General features: G+C 48.6%; 1 protein-coding gene across 6 annotated transcripts in view; it reads left to right on the top strand.

Moving 5' to 3' along the window:
• The first annotated feature begins 158 nt into the window (after positions 1–158).
• Positions 159–11,799, top strand: part of LOC118505612 (trithorax group protein osa) — an 82,971-nt gene continuing 71,330 nt past the window's right edge. For 2 of the 6 annotated variants that reach the window (XM_036041657.1, XM_036041652.1), the window contains exons 1-2: positions 252–419; positions 2,524–4,638. The gene's annotated coding sequence lies outside the window, so the exon portion shown is untranslated. Of the gene's footprint in view, positions 420–557; positions 644–668; positions 777–2,523; positions 4,639–11,799 lie in introns of those variants that run through there. The other 4 variants (XM_036041653.1, XM_036041654.1, XM_036041655.1 and 1 more) reach the window with 4 other exon arrangements.

The raw sequence follows: 11,799 nt of genomic DNA, 5'->3' as shown, positions 1-11,799 counted from the left end.
TCAAAAATGTCGAACGATTTCGCCCGACGCTCCACACATCAGGGCGAAAACGGAGACCGATTGCACGCACACCAGCACACATTCCCTCTCCGAACGAACGCCATCTTGCGGATGCCCGTATAAACTAAATCGCTCCGTACCGGTCTGGCGCACCCGTTCCATGCGGATCGAACACACTGCCCCATCCCGCTCTAACCGTGTACATGCGGTTCCGTGTAAGGGCGCTGTGCCTTTGTGTGCGTGTGTTTGACAGTCAGCACGACAGAAAGAGCAAAGGAATCGTTTCGTCGCGGTTTCGGTTTGTTCTCCCATTTTTTTCCCCATATTTCCTAGAAAAATCGTGCAATAACCTAACAAATAGACAATACACGGGCCCGCTAAAACCGTGCACCGTCCGCTGGTATGGTTTTTCGTGAAAGGTGAGAAGCTGTGCGCGAAATAGTGGCAAAGCCCGATCGTGAACCACGAGAAAAGGAGCGGTTCCGTGGTTGGACCTCTTTTTGACAAGCCGTACACGCGCGTGTGTTTGTGTGTGTGTGCGGGTTACACATACACGGCAAGAGGGAGGCAGGCATACACAGGCGAGCGATCGTAACGCAACTTAACACAAATGCGGATTTCGCGATTCCGTAAGATCCGCGAGGTAGCACCGTTTTTTCGTTGGGCGTTTTTTTTTTTGTTGGAAAAGCGTGTCGTGCGTGTGTGTTTTCGATTGTGGGGTTTTCTTTCCGTGGGCTAGCGGTGTGCGTCAGTAGCACAAGACCAAGGAAGAGAAGGTGACGACGAAGGCAACGATCCGTGTGTGTGGAATTGCAGGATTCTTCCCGTGCAGAGTGCAGTTTCGGTGGTGTGCGTGATATGGGTGCTCGGTGGCTGCTGGTGTGTTGTGTGTCCGGACGATCCGGAATCGTTTTGTGGCGGAATCCGTGGTAGGCGCAGCGATCGTCACAGCAGCCACTACGCACTACACCTCGGGACTGCGTCTTGCAAACGCGATGCCGGAAGTGTTGCCCGGGCAAGTTGGACAGGTGGCTCGGACGGTTCGTTGGTACGTTCGCATCGCCTGCCTGCGAGCCGCGGTAGTCCAAGTGTACACGCATACACTGGTGTGTGTCGCCGTCTGAACGCCATCGTACGGGCAAAGGCGGAGGTTCGCTTCGATTCAGCCTGCTGGCGTTGTACGACGTGTAACGTAGTAGGCGCTGCGGAGAGCATCTCGATTGGATACAGGGAGGGATAGAGAGGGAGAGTGTGTAAGAGTAAGAAGAAAAATCGTCATGCCGATCAGAGTGTGTAGAAAGGGTTACGGTACGGGGTGGAAGGGTAGAAACAGAGCGACCAGGAAGGAACGCGGAAAATAGTGTAAAAAGGAAGCTCCACATTCGAATATTAGCGCCCCAATTAGAAGGGTTGGGGTCGCACACGCAGAGGGTGCGAGAAGGAAAGGAGCAGGGGAGGCAAGATTGTAGGAAAGGGGGGTTATGTTTTGCCGATGGACAGATGGGTCGTTGGAATGACATTATGTCAAACGTTAATCCACCCCGGAGGACCACCCCATCGCACCGTGTGTGTGTGTGTGCGTGCGTGTGTATGTGGTCGAAGGCCAGCTCGTGTGTACGGCCCAAGATGGACGGTCCAACACGAGCGGGCAAATTGTGGAAGGGCAGAAGAGTAGGGCGTCATGGAAACGACATGCGGGAAATTGTGAAACACCAACACCACAAGCGGATTACTGTTGGGATTTGGGATCTGTAGGATTAGTTTAGCATGCATCCTTTCCGTTCATCCCGGGGTCCGGGTTGGTGGTTGTCTAATGAGGGAGAGACAACAACCTTACGGGGGTTGTGGGGCGATCGGGCGGCTGGTTACCGCAACCTGAAAAAAGCCGGACGTCAGTCATGTCCTTGCTCCCGATTGCTTTCCATCGGGTTGTTTCTTTGTTGGTGGTGTTGTTTGCATCACTCCGTCGTACGAAAGTACGGGAAATAGTATGCGTGCGCTTAGGAACTGTCATATCGCCATTTGACAGCTCCCCGTGTGTCGGCTTCAGCCGTTTTGTGCGTTGTATGGTGTACGGCTGTCAGCACGGCAAACAACACCGCCGCTCATTGTTTTGTGCGACTGGAAGACGAATAATATTGCTGCATGTTGCTTAATCAGAAGGTGAATATCTTGCGGTAATTAATAGCGGAACAATGTTTAACTGTGTGTGTTTTATTGTCTATTTCCAGATGGTGGCACTTGATGAAACGCTTTCACGGCTAGCAGCATCGATGTGTTGCTGTATTTGGAGATGCTTTGTTCGTTCTTACTCATCCATATGTGATAGCAAAACACTCATTTCCTCGTTCTTCGATTAGAATACGGATATTTTATAGCGAAAAGGACCGAGGACCCATGTGTTTCGGTTGTCAAAAAAGGGTCCAACTGCAACTTCAAGTGATCTTCTAAATGCGCGGACGGCTAAAGCCTAGCCAGCTAGTAATTGTGCGTACTTAACACCGTTTTTACCATATTTTGCAGATAGTGCTGTCGGCGGCTCGGTTGGATTGTTTGTTTGATTGATGTTTCGGTTAGCGCGCACCACCTGACGGGAAGGCAGTGCGTGTGAGTGTGTTTGTTTTGTTCCTCTTCTCTCCCTACCGTCGGTTACCACCGTTATTGGTCCAAGAAGGCGAACCAAGATCAGGAAGAAAAGGTAGTGTGATACGAAAAATATATATACTACGTCGCGCACTTGGAGCAACTCCACGGCACACACCGTGGGCCGACGACGCGCACATCCTGCCGAAGGAAACTGTGCTCCACGAAAAAAAAGGGCACAGGCGTGTCGACACGTCTGCTGAGCTCGGTGTGCCTCTGTGTGGCGCTTAGTGTGAGCGTATGTGTGTACAGTGCAGTGTAATTTAGTGTGAGGCCTCTCTTCCTACAACCGCACACAACCTCTAACGGGCCCTCCCGCCGGGGTGGTATTTGTTTACATGTGCTTTTGCTGCCCTCCTCGATTTGTTGGCAGCTTCCATCGATCGTTCTATTTCATCGTTTCCGCTGGCCCGGGTCCCGTACACCGCTCCGGATAGGAAAGCCCCGTAGCAATAGAAGCACGGAGGAAAAAAAAAAAACGAGTGGCTCGCAGCGAGCGCGGTTGTGTGGTATCAGCAGCAGCAGCAGCACCAAGTATCGTCGCAGTTTGCCGCAGTTGTTCCGTACCGTCGGTCGTAGTGACGCCGCACATCTTTGTGTCTGCTGTCGGGCGGGCTCTGGCTAACGATGGCGATGATGGTGATGCTGGTGTGCAATAATCGTAGTAGCAGCGCCCGTAGCCGTAGCAACAACAACGACGACGTACACAGTAGCAGCAGCAAGCTGTTAGTGTCGTGATAGTGGTGGAATTGATTTCTTGTGTGTGAGGCCGTTTTGGGGCGCAGTGTGTATTTTTGTTGTTGTTGCTGTTCCGTGCTCCTCCACGCAACTTGGTGCGGAAAAGCGTTCGAAAGGAGAAGCGAGCGAGAAAGCAAAAGTAAAAGTCGAAGAAAAGCGCAGAAGAAGGAGTGGGAAAAGGAAGAAGAATTCCGCAGTGCTCCTTCCTTCGCGCAGTATCACGTGTGAGTGTATGTGTGTTAGTGTGGTAGTAGTGTTCCGCCTGTGTGTTATTTGTATGTGCACCGAGTGTGTTCCGTGTAGTGTACCATACTGATTCGCGCGGGTACGCCGCGGATCGTGCTAAGAAGAGGCATTATTGTTTACGCGACAGCGATCGGTCCCCGCGGATTGTGCTAGTGTTCGTGCGTGCGTGCGTGCGTGTGTACGTGTATTTGTTCGCGATCGATCTGCTCCTCAGTAGTGTGTCCCCGCGGCAGGGAAAAGAAAGGAAAACTTTGTTTTTTTCTTTTTGCGTGTGGCAATAGCCCTTTCCCATAAGCCTCTAGTGGCGTGCGTGTGTGAATATGTGCGTAAGAATGTATGTATGCCACGATAATGATGGCGGTTGCGAATGTGATGATTGATAAGAATGTTGTGCGACCGTCCGCATCGTCGTCATCGTCAACAGCAGCGCCACAAGCAGCAGCAGCAGCACCAGCAGCATTATCATTCCCGTCATCAGCCGCGCGTCGTGTGTGGTAGTGTGTGCGGCGGTGCAAAAGTCATCCAATTTACCAAATCCCTTTGCGTCTCGTCGGCGGCGGCTTAGTGCCCGGGCGTATTGCGTGTGCGTGAGTGTGTATAGGTGTGTTTGTGTGTGCTGGGGGTGTAGAGGAGAAAGGCCTCTTTGTGTATCCGTGGGCGGCGGCGGGTGTGTATGATTAAGGTGAACCGCTGATTCGCACACAGCAGCAACAGCAAGCTCCCGTCACAGACACGGGCACAGCAGCGATTGTACTCACACAGTAGCAGTAGTAAGCAGCGGCAGCAGCAGCAGCAGCAGCATTAGCTCCAGCAAACCCACCATCAACACCAACCGGGAGCAGGAAGTGCTAAACCATTTCCTTCACAAAACCCGGAACCGAACCGCGCGCGCGCCCTTCCGTCCGTTGGGCCGCTGCCTGGCCAACGAGCCGAGTGGTAGCACTGCTTTGCCGCAGACGGCGCTACCGTTTTGAAAACGGCCGCACTCTACAGCGTTAGGATAGCAACAAAGTAAGCATTGGGAAATCATTTTCGGGTGGGTTGCGTGCGGATTGGGATGGGCTCCAAATAATCCGTGCCGTTGATGAACCCATTCCCCCAAACACTTTCGGTTCACACGGATCGATGAGGGATTGTTTTGCCCACTTTGTTTATGTTCGTTAGTCATAATCGCATCACCGAGGGGTTCAGCAGAGGGAAGATTTATACTCAAAGCTTTACATTGTACCATACAGAAGGCAAAACACATGGGTATGTATGACATAATCTGGAACTTTTTGAGAGTTTTTTTTATCTATAAAACTCCTTCATATTTTAGGAGAATTGAGGCTTTCTTTCAGGCCCACACCACGCTTTTGGTGGTGGTTCTGGTTTTCCCGACTCGTCAGAATCAGTTTGAAATCCCATCCGGTTCGTTCTTGTGTAGCAGGCTTTGACGTTAAAAGTAATAGCTACTAGGGCAAATAGAAGGCCGAGAAGCTATCGGTGCGGTTCTGACCATACAGTAGGAACGGATACCCTAGCAAGAATTGATTTTCCAGCTACGTGGTATAAGATAAATCCTCTTCTTCTTGTTTGGCTGTACAAACTGAAGAGGTCATGTCCTGCCCAGCCTGACTTACTTATCTTAGTGTTATCTTAGTTAGTAAGTCCTCCAAAAATACCCAGCAATAGCTCTGTGCTCGTTAAGCCAACAAGCAGCAGCAAAGACCTATTAGACCGTGATTACAAAGCTGCAATTTATGCTTCACGTTTCCTACAACCGTCGCCAAGATAGTGGATGTGTATTGGTGTAGCGACCCTCGGCGCTATCAATGATTGACCGGGCACGTGCAGCGCACAGCCGCAACCGTATCACAAGAGAACACATGCTAAAACTCGTGTGATGTAAATTTTCACACTCACATTGCACTCACCGGTTTAGAAGCATGTCCTTTTTTTTTCGTTTCAAAATCCTCAGAACCAAAACCACGTGGCAAATTGCGTCTAGACCAGCTGTCACGAAAGTAGTTCCAATGTGTTCTGTACGTCCGACGATGTAAATGAGTTGATCAAAATAGTCGAAAATGCATTTACCATGCAAAGAAGGAACCATTAATGCAAGATGGTCTCTTCCGCCTTTGCCACTATGCTCTCACGTGTATGCTTCACACATGAACTTGGGGGCTGGGAGCGGTTTATGTGTACTTCTTGGGCTTAATTTTAAATTTAAAACCCCCTTCATTGTTAGATCTCGCTCGTATACATTGTCCTTTCGGTGGAAAACAACCATTTCTGCACACCAGTGATAGGATTTCCATGCTTTGCTTCAAAACAACTTTGTTGTTGTGTGAACATGATGATGAGCGGTTTTACCCCGGTGGGTGGGAAGCGGGTGGTGTTGAGTTCTGTCGAAGTTGCAATCAATATTGAAAAGTGCACGCTACTACAGCACAACCTCATCACCCTTTCGGCGATGGATAGCAGCATGATTGTAGTTGTTGATAAGTGAATGATGATGATGATGATGATGATGGGTGGAGAGATGCTAAATGCACACAGAATGGGCTTGCACCACACTGTGCCTTCCGGAAGTGAAGACGAAAAGGTTGAAGGGTACAGGGCAGCCACCACGGTTGGAATGTGTGTGTGTGTGTGTGTTTGTTGGGCACATGTTTTAAGTGTGCGCTAGCCATTTTAAACAACGGGTTTTGTTGTTTTTCGATGGTTTGGTAGCCGTCAAGGAATTGTGGAAGGAATGTTGTGCTGCTATCCTTCTTCAAACAGTGAATTCGAACGTGTAAGGGATTTGTCATGTTCGAGGGGTGTTATTACAACGTGGTGGTTGTTGTAATTTTGTTACAGCCCTTAGTCATTATTTTGCCTACCCGCCACGCTTCGGATGTATTGTACAAGATAGGTAGATAGGTTGAAGGGCCTTTGCTACTTCCATATTATTGGCGAAAGATATTCCAAAGCGAACCTTCCTGTGCAACTTCACAACTGGTGGAATGATCTGGAACTAAACATTTCGTGAATCTCCCAGAAATTTAAACAAATCTGCTACACGAAATTTCCAAAGCCTTTCGGGGAATCGTCTCCATGGCTAACCACCTCATTTAAATATTTAAGCCACGTGTCGAGCGGAAGTTTCTAGCTCGTAAAGTTCTTTGAAACTGTCCACGAGCACTCCTACTTAAAAAGCTAACAAGGAGAATGCGTTAAGATAATGATACGTGCTTGAATGTTTTTCGTACTGAGCAATGACTTAAATTGAGCAGAATTTGGTGAATTGAGCATTTTCTTGGAATGACATCGTCTAGGGCAGCTCTTGAAGGTGCGGTAGGTCCGAATTTATGTGTTGTGATGGAGTTGATCCTTCCATCAAAATAGTAGAGATATTATACGGTGATGCCACTCGACCGCGGGTAATATCAGGGACTTCTTGAGTAGGCCAAGTTCAGTGAGTGCGGAGGCATTTGCGGTGTCTCTTCTAAGAACCAATATGGCGGAAGTTGTTCATAAAACTTCAATTACTACGTGTGATACCTTTGAACAACAGCCCTTCACTTTTTTATGTGTGGCACTTTTTTAAATGGAAGAGACTACCTAAATTCTGTAAGCTGCAATAATATTGATAATCTTTTTACTTCAAACTTCTGCTGAAATAGATCCTGTGTATGTGTATAAAGAGTCTCTCAGAAAAGCTCTCCCTTGTTTGTACAGAAGGAAACCGATGTAATCATTTGTAGTTGTTGGCAAACGTTTGCTCGAATGTTGTTTTGTTTTTAGCTCAAGGTTCACCAGAAAATTCTGTGCCTGTTTTCGCGTTTACTGTGTGTGTGTGTGCGAGCTTAGAGCCCACACGAGCCCTTTCTTTTTAATGAAGAATCGTAGCGTAGGCAACAAAGGCCACATCGTCTACGGCGTTCGGTTCTTGAGGCCATGAAGATTGTTGCCCTGGCGAAGGGTGTAACCCAGATCTTTCGCCGGTCCCCCAGTGTACGTGTGTGGGTGCTCTCCATGAACAGAAGAATGTTTTCGCTTCGTTTAGAAGAAACTTCGTTCTGGTGAAGCTTTTCCTTTTGCATCTTCATTTATCCCTGCAGCAGCGCCGGGGCCCCTATCACCCCCGCGTTACAATAGCAATCTCGCGCTAGGGCCTGAGGGAAGGAAGAGAAAATCGTTCCAGCAGAAGAACGCGCTTGGGTAGAATGTTACCTTTTTTTTCCCCGTTCAGCGCGCGCACTGGCAAAGGAAATGCGCACAACCATTCTTCGGTGCCATTGTTCGGATACAAGCCCTCCTTAGGGTCGTTTGTTGCTCTTTGGCGCTTTATGACGTCTGTGGTTGATTTATTGGGGGGTGGCAGACTAGCGGGGTAGGGTAGGGCAATAGTAAGTGATGCGCATCGTACACGATGGTGGGTGGGCGGATGGGCTTAGGCGAGATTATCCGTGGTGTGGGTGCTGGAGCAGAATACCTGCTTCATTATACTGCACCAAGTCTTACCTTTCGATTTGCGTTGATTGTCACCGACACCCGGTACACATACCCGGGACACGGGATGAAAACACTGATGAATAATGCATCTCCCTGCTAGTGGGGTTGTAGGGAGCTGTGGTGAGACAAGGTTTCCGCTGTGGAGCTGAAGTAATATCGCATGCTTGTATATGCATCCCTTCCTCGAATTTGGCGAGCGTCCGTTGTCTGGGCTATTGTTCTCAGCGCTTCATCTTTTCACCGCTGCGGAAGGAACGGAGCAGTATTTAATGCTTATTAATAAACAGATTCCGATGCCTGGTCGGGCCACAAGTGGCGGTTTTGTTACCGTTTCCAGCATAACAACTGCTGCCGCTAAACGAAGGCAACGCGAGATGATTGCTGGGAAGGAGGATATAGAGGCGGAGAAAGGTGCACCCCTTCGTTCAGGCACACCACCGGCAACAGCTCTAAGCGCCGATTATTCATCTTCATCAGTTCCTCCTCCTCTGCGCGAGGATCGATATGGGTGAAGTGGCATGATCGGATTGAAATCGATCTTCGCTCTTTATTCATCCCACTCTTGTTCGTCTGAAGCTGAGGTGGTGGTACGGGCGGATGGGTGAAGATCATTAGTCGCGGATAGTAGGAAGATTGGGATGAAGAACCTCTTCTGCCGCAACGTTTTCCGAGGCAGCAAGCGAAGAGATGTTGGAGCGGCTGTAGAAACATAAAGTTGCCAACACGCTCTGCCAGCTTAAATCTATTTTACAGCTCCCGATCTCGGTGCCCCGGAGCGCCTCGGTAAGGGTCTGAAGAGAGGTTAGAAAACTGACATTTCGTGTTCCCCGTGAACGAAAGTAACTCTGAACACGGATGGGGAGTTTTTACTTCCCTGTAATCGACTCTTTTTATGACGGTGGGCAGTAAAAAAGAGGCTGGAAACGGCTTCTCGGGATGATCTTGAAATTCGTTCGAATGATGGTTAAGCCTTCCGCGTCATATTGCTATCCCATCCCTCGTCAAAAAGCGAGGGGATTGGGATGATTGGGTGATGAAGCGTATCGCGAGAAGAAGTTCCCCGTATTGAGGTGAAGCAACGCTCTGTGGACGTCAATATAGCCACCGAATGATCGCCCGTGAACGCCCGGAAGAGTGTAGATGAGCAGAGAAGAACAGAGCGCGTTAAGCGCGAATTCGATCGTGAAGTGAGCCTCTTCTGGAACATGATTTCTGATGGACGACTCTCTTCTGTGCGGTTTCGTCCCGCTTTTGGGGAGTTTTACATGTTTCTGTACCGTTCTTCTTTGGGCGGTAGACTATAACTGTTGCGTGAATTGGGGAATTAATCAAATGGCGATTTTATCTGAATTTTTATCGAACCATCGTCACATGCTTTGGTGGTAAGCATAAAATTGTTTGGTAAACGAAGCAGGTGGCACCAGGGCATATGTTACAAGTGGCGAGGATGGATTGATTACGCTTTTTGTTTATTTATGCTTGCTGGCTGAGTTTAAACCAATTTTCTCTATTATATAACCTTTCCCTTTGAGAGTAATATTGTATCCTGGTCATGGCACCGGCTATTTGTTGGAAACCAAGTGACTTTGACTTCTCATGACATAGTCAGGCATAATAAGAGCCTTACAGTCATTTTTGGCTAGGCTAGTCTAACGTCGATATCAGTGATGACTTCAGCAAGCTTTACTGTATGCTGTGTGCTGTATGCTTGAAGATTGCCCAACTTCACCACAATTGTATGACAGGTGTTTGACAGAAGTCGGTTGAAAACTTCCTGCTTCCAACTGAAGTCATCATGGACCTCAAAGCAGTATTTTATCCTGGTCATGGCACCAATTATCGTCGCTAGATTCCGGGTTTTTTTGGAGAATATTTATTTATTTATAACTATTATAGTATCCTGGTTTGGGCGGTCCGGTGTCCGAGATGTTCTTGCCGGCGCCGGTCTTCACACGGCAGGACCGGTGTTCAAATCCCATCCAGACCGCCTCCCCGTACGCGTGGCTGACTACTTTGCTACGGGTAAAATCTAGTCACAGAAAGCCAGAAATGGCAGGCCGAGACCTCTCGAGGTTGTAATGCCAGGGAAGAAAAAGAATAGTATCCTGGTCACGGCACCAATAGTTCTGTCTGAATGTCTTAGTATAAATACGGTTTGTTACTCTTTCTCTTCTACTGCAAATATAATAGGTGTGTTCAGTAGAACATATCTTAGTCACGGCACCAGCAGTTCTCTTGTAAAGCCATCATTCTTGCAATAGTTTTTTCAACTTGACATTAAATATAGCCTCCTTCAAATCGATGCACATTTTTATATCCCTCCACGCCTGGTATCAGCTGTCCCCTAGCTCACCACCAAAAAAAAGGGGTGGGGGGAGGGGGTGTCTTGTTCTTTGTGATGTGTGTTGTAACTCTTGAGAAGTGTATGCGTGTCCAACCGCTGCGCAAATATATACGAATATTGAGGACAGGTAAATATTGATGATTGAACACACGACGCTCCCGCTGCTGTGGGTGGGTGTAAGGGCAGGCTAGTGGGGGAAGGAAAACCCCCCCGTGAGAGGTAGTGGTGGTGGGGTGTAGAGAAGAATCGGCGCCATTGTGCCGACAGGGAGAGCAGCGTGCAGTATGTTTGCTTTCCGCGGTAGCGTTTTAGAAAATTGTATCGATCGTTGATCGGAGAAACCGAGGGGGGTTCCATTTTGTGCTGTGCGTTTCGTCGGGTGAAGGTTGTCGGTCTTTCCAATTTATCATAAGATAGTTTTCACCCGTACGGTCGAGCAATTTATCAAAAATCATTCCCACACACACACACACCTCTATTCTCGTTCGTAAGCTAATGATCGTCTAATCGTTTCGCACGTATTAGTCATTAATTCGCTAGAACGTAGCTGGCTGGGGTAGAGTTGTCCAATCCCAGCGCGAAACAATTTCTTGAAATCGGTTCGAGCCTTCCTTCGCACACTGATTCAATATGCTGGCGGCTTCTGTGCCATGTGTGTGTGCGTGCGGGATTGTAGTATAGGTAGGCAACAAATCATTTTGCATTCTCCCACCAATCGCACCCCTCTCCATCACCACATGCCCATGGTTCACATTTCGCAAATGTGTTCCAATAAATTTGCAAACAATTTCCTCCCTTTATTATGACCTCCACCCGTCCAACGGTTCTCGTCTAGGTGCTCGTGGCTGAAGTCTCTCCGCGCCACCATCCATTGGAGATGAGTGATGTGATGCTCATCCCGTGTTCGCCCGAGTGACCCGCGCGAAAATATTGGCCCTTGGTGGGTGGTTGGTAGAAGGGACAGGGAATAAATTTAACGTTTAGTTCACATTTGCACACACGCACACACACTTGGAGGAAGTGGAGTTAAATCGGGATGACCGTAGAGCGGAACCGATGCGATTACAACAACTGCATCGACTTCCGTCAGTTCACAAGGTGTGTTTCCTCTTCCATTAAAGACCTCTTTTTAAGCTGTGGCCACAAACACTCTCTCGGTTGCCGGCAAGAACTCTAGCTCACGTTGAGTGCCGGGTGATGAAAACCGATTACGGAGGATGTGCTCTGAAGACGATCTTCCTTTCTTTTTTTTCCTAACCTCACTCACTACTACGAGGGTCAGTGAGCTTTTTTCCCCCCTTGGGGGCCAATCTCACATTTGCTCTTTCTCCTGGGTAGAGAGTGTA

Source organism: Anopheles stephensi, chromosome 2, assembly GCF_013141755.1.
Source record: "Anopheles stephensi strain Indian chromosome 2, UCI_ANSTEP_V1.0, whole genome shotgun sequence".
Lineage (NCBI taxonomy): Eukaryota > Metazoa > Arthropoda > Insecta > Diptera > Culicidae > Anopheles > Anopheles stephensi.
This window is presented reverse-complemented; position numbering and strand designations above follow the sequence as displayed.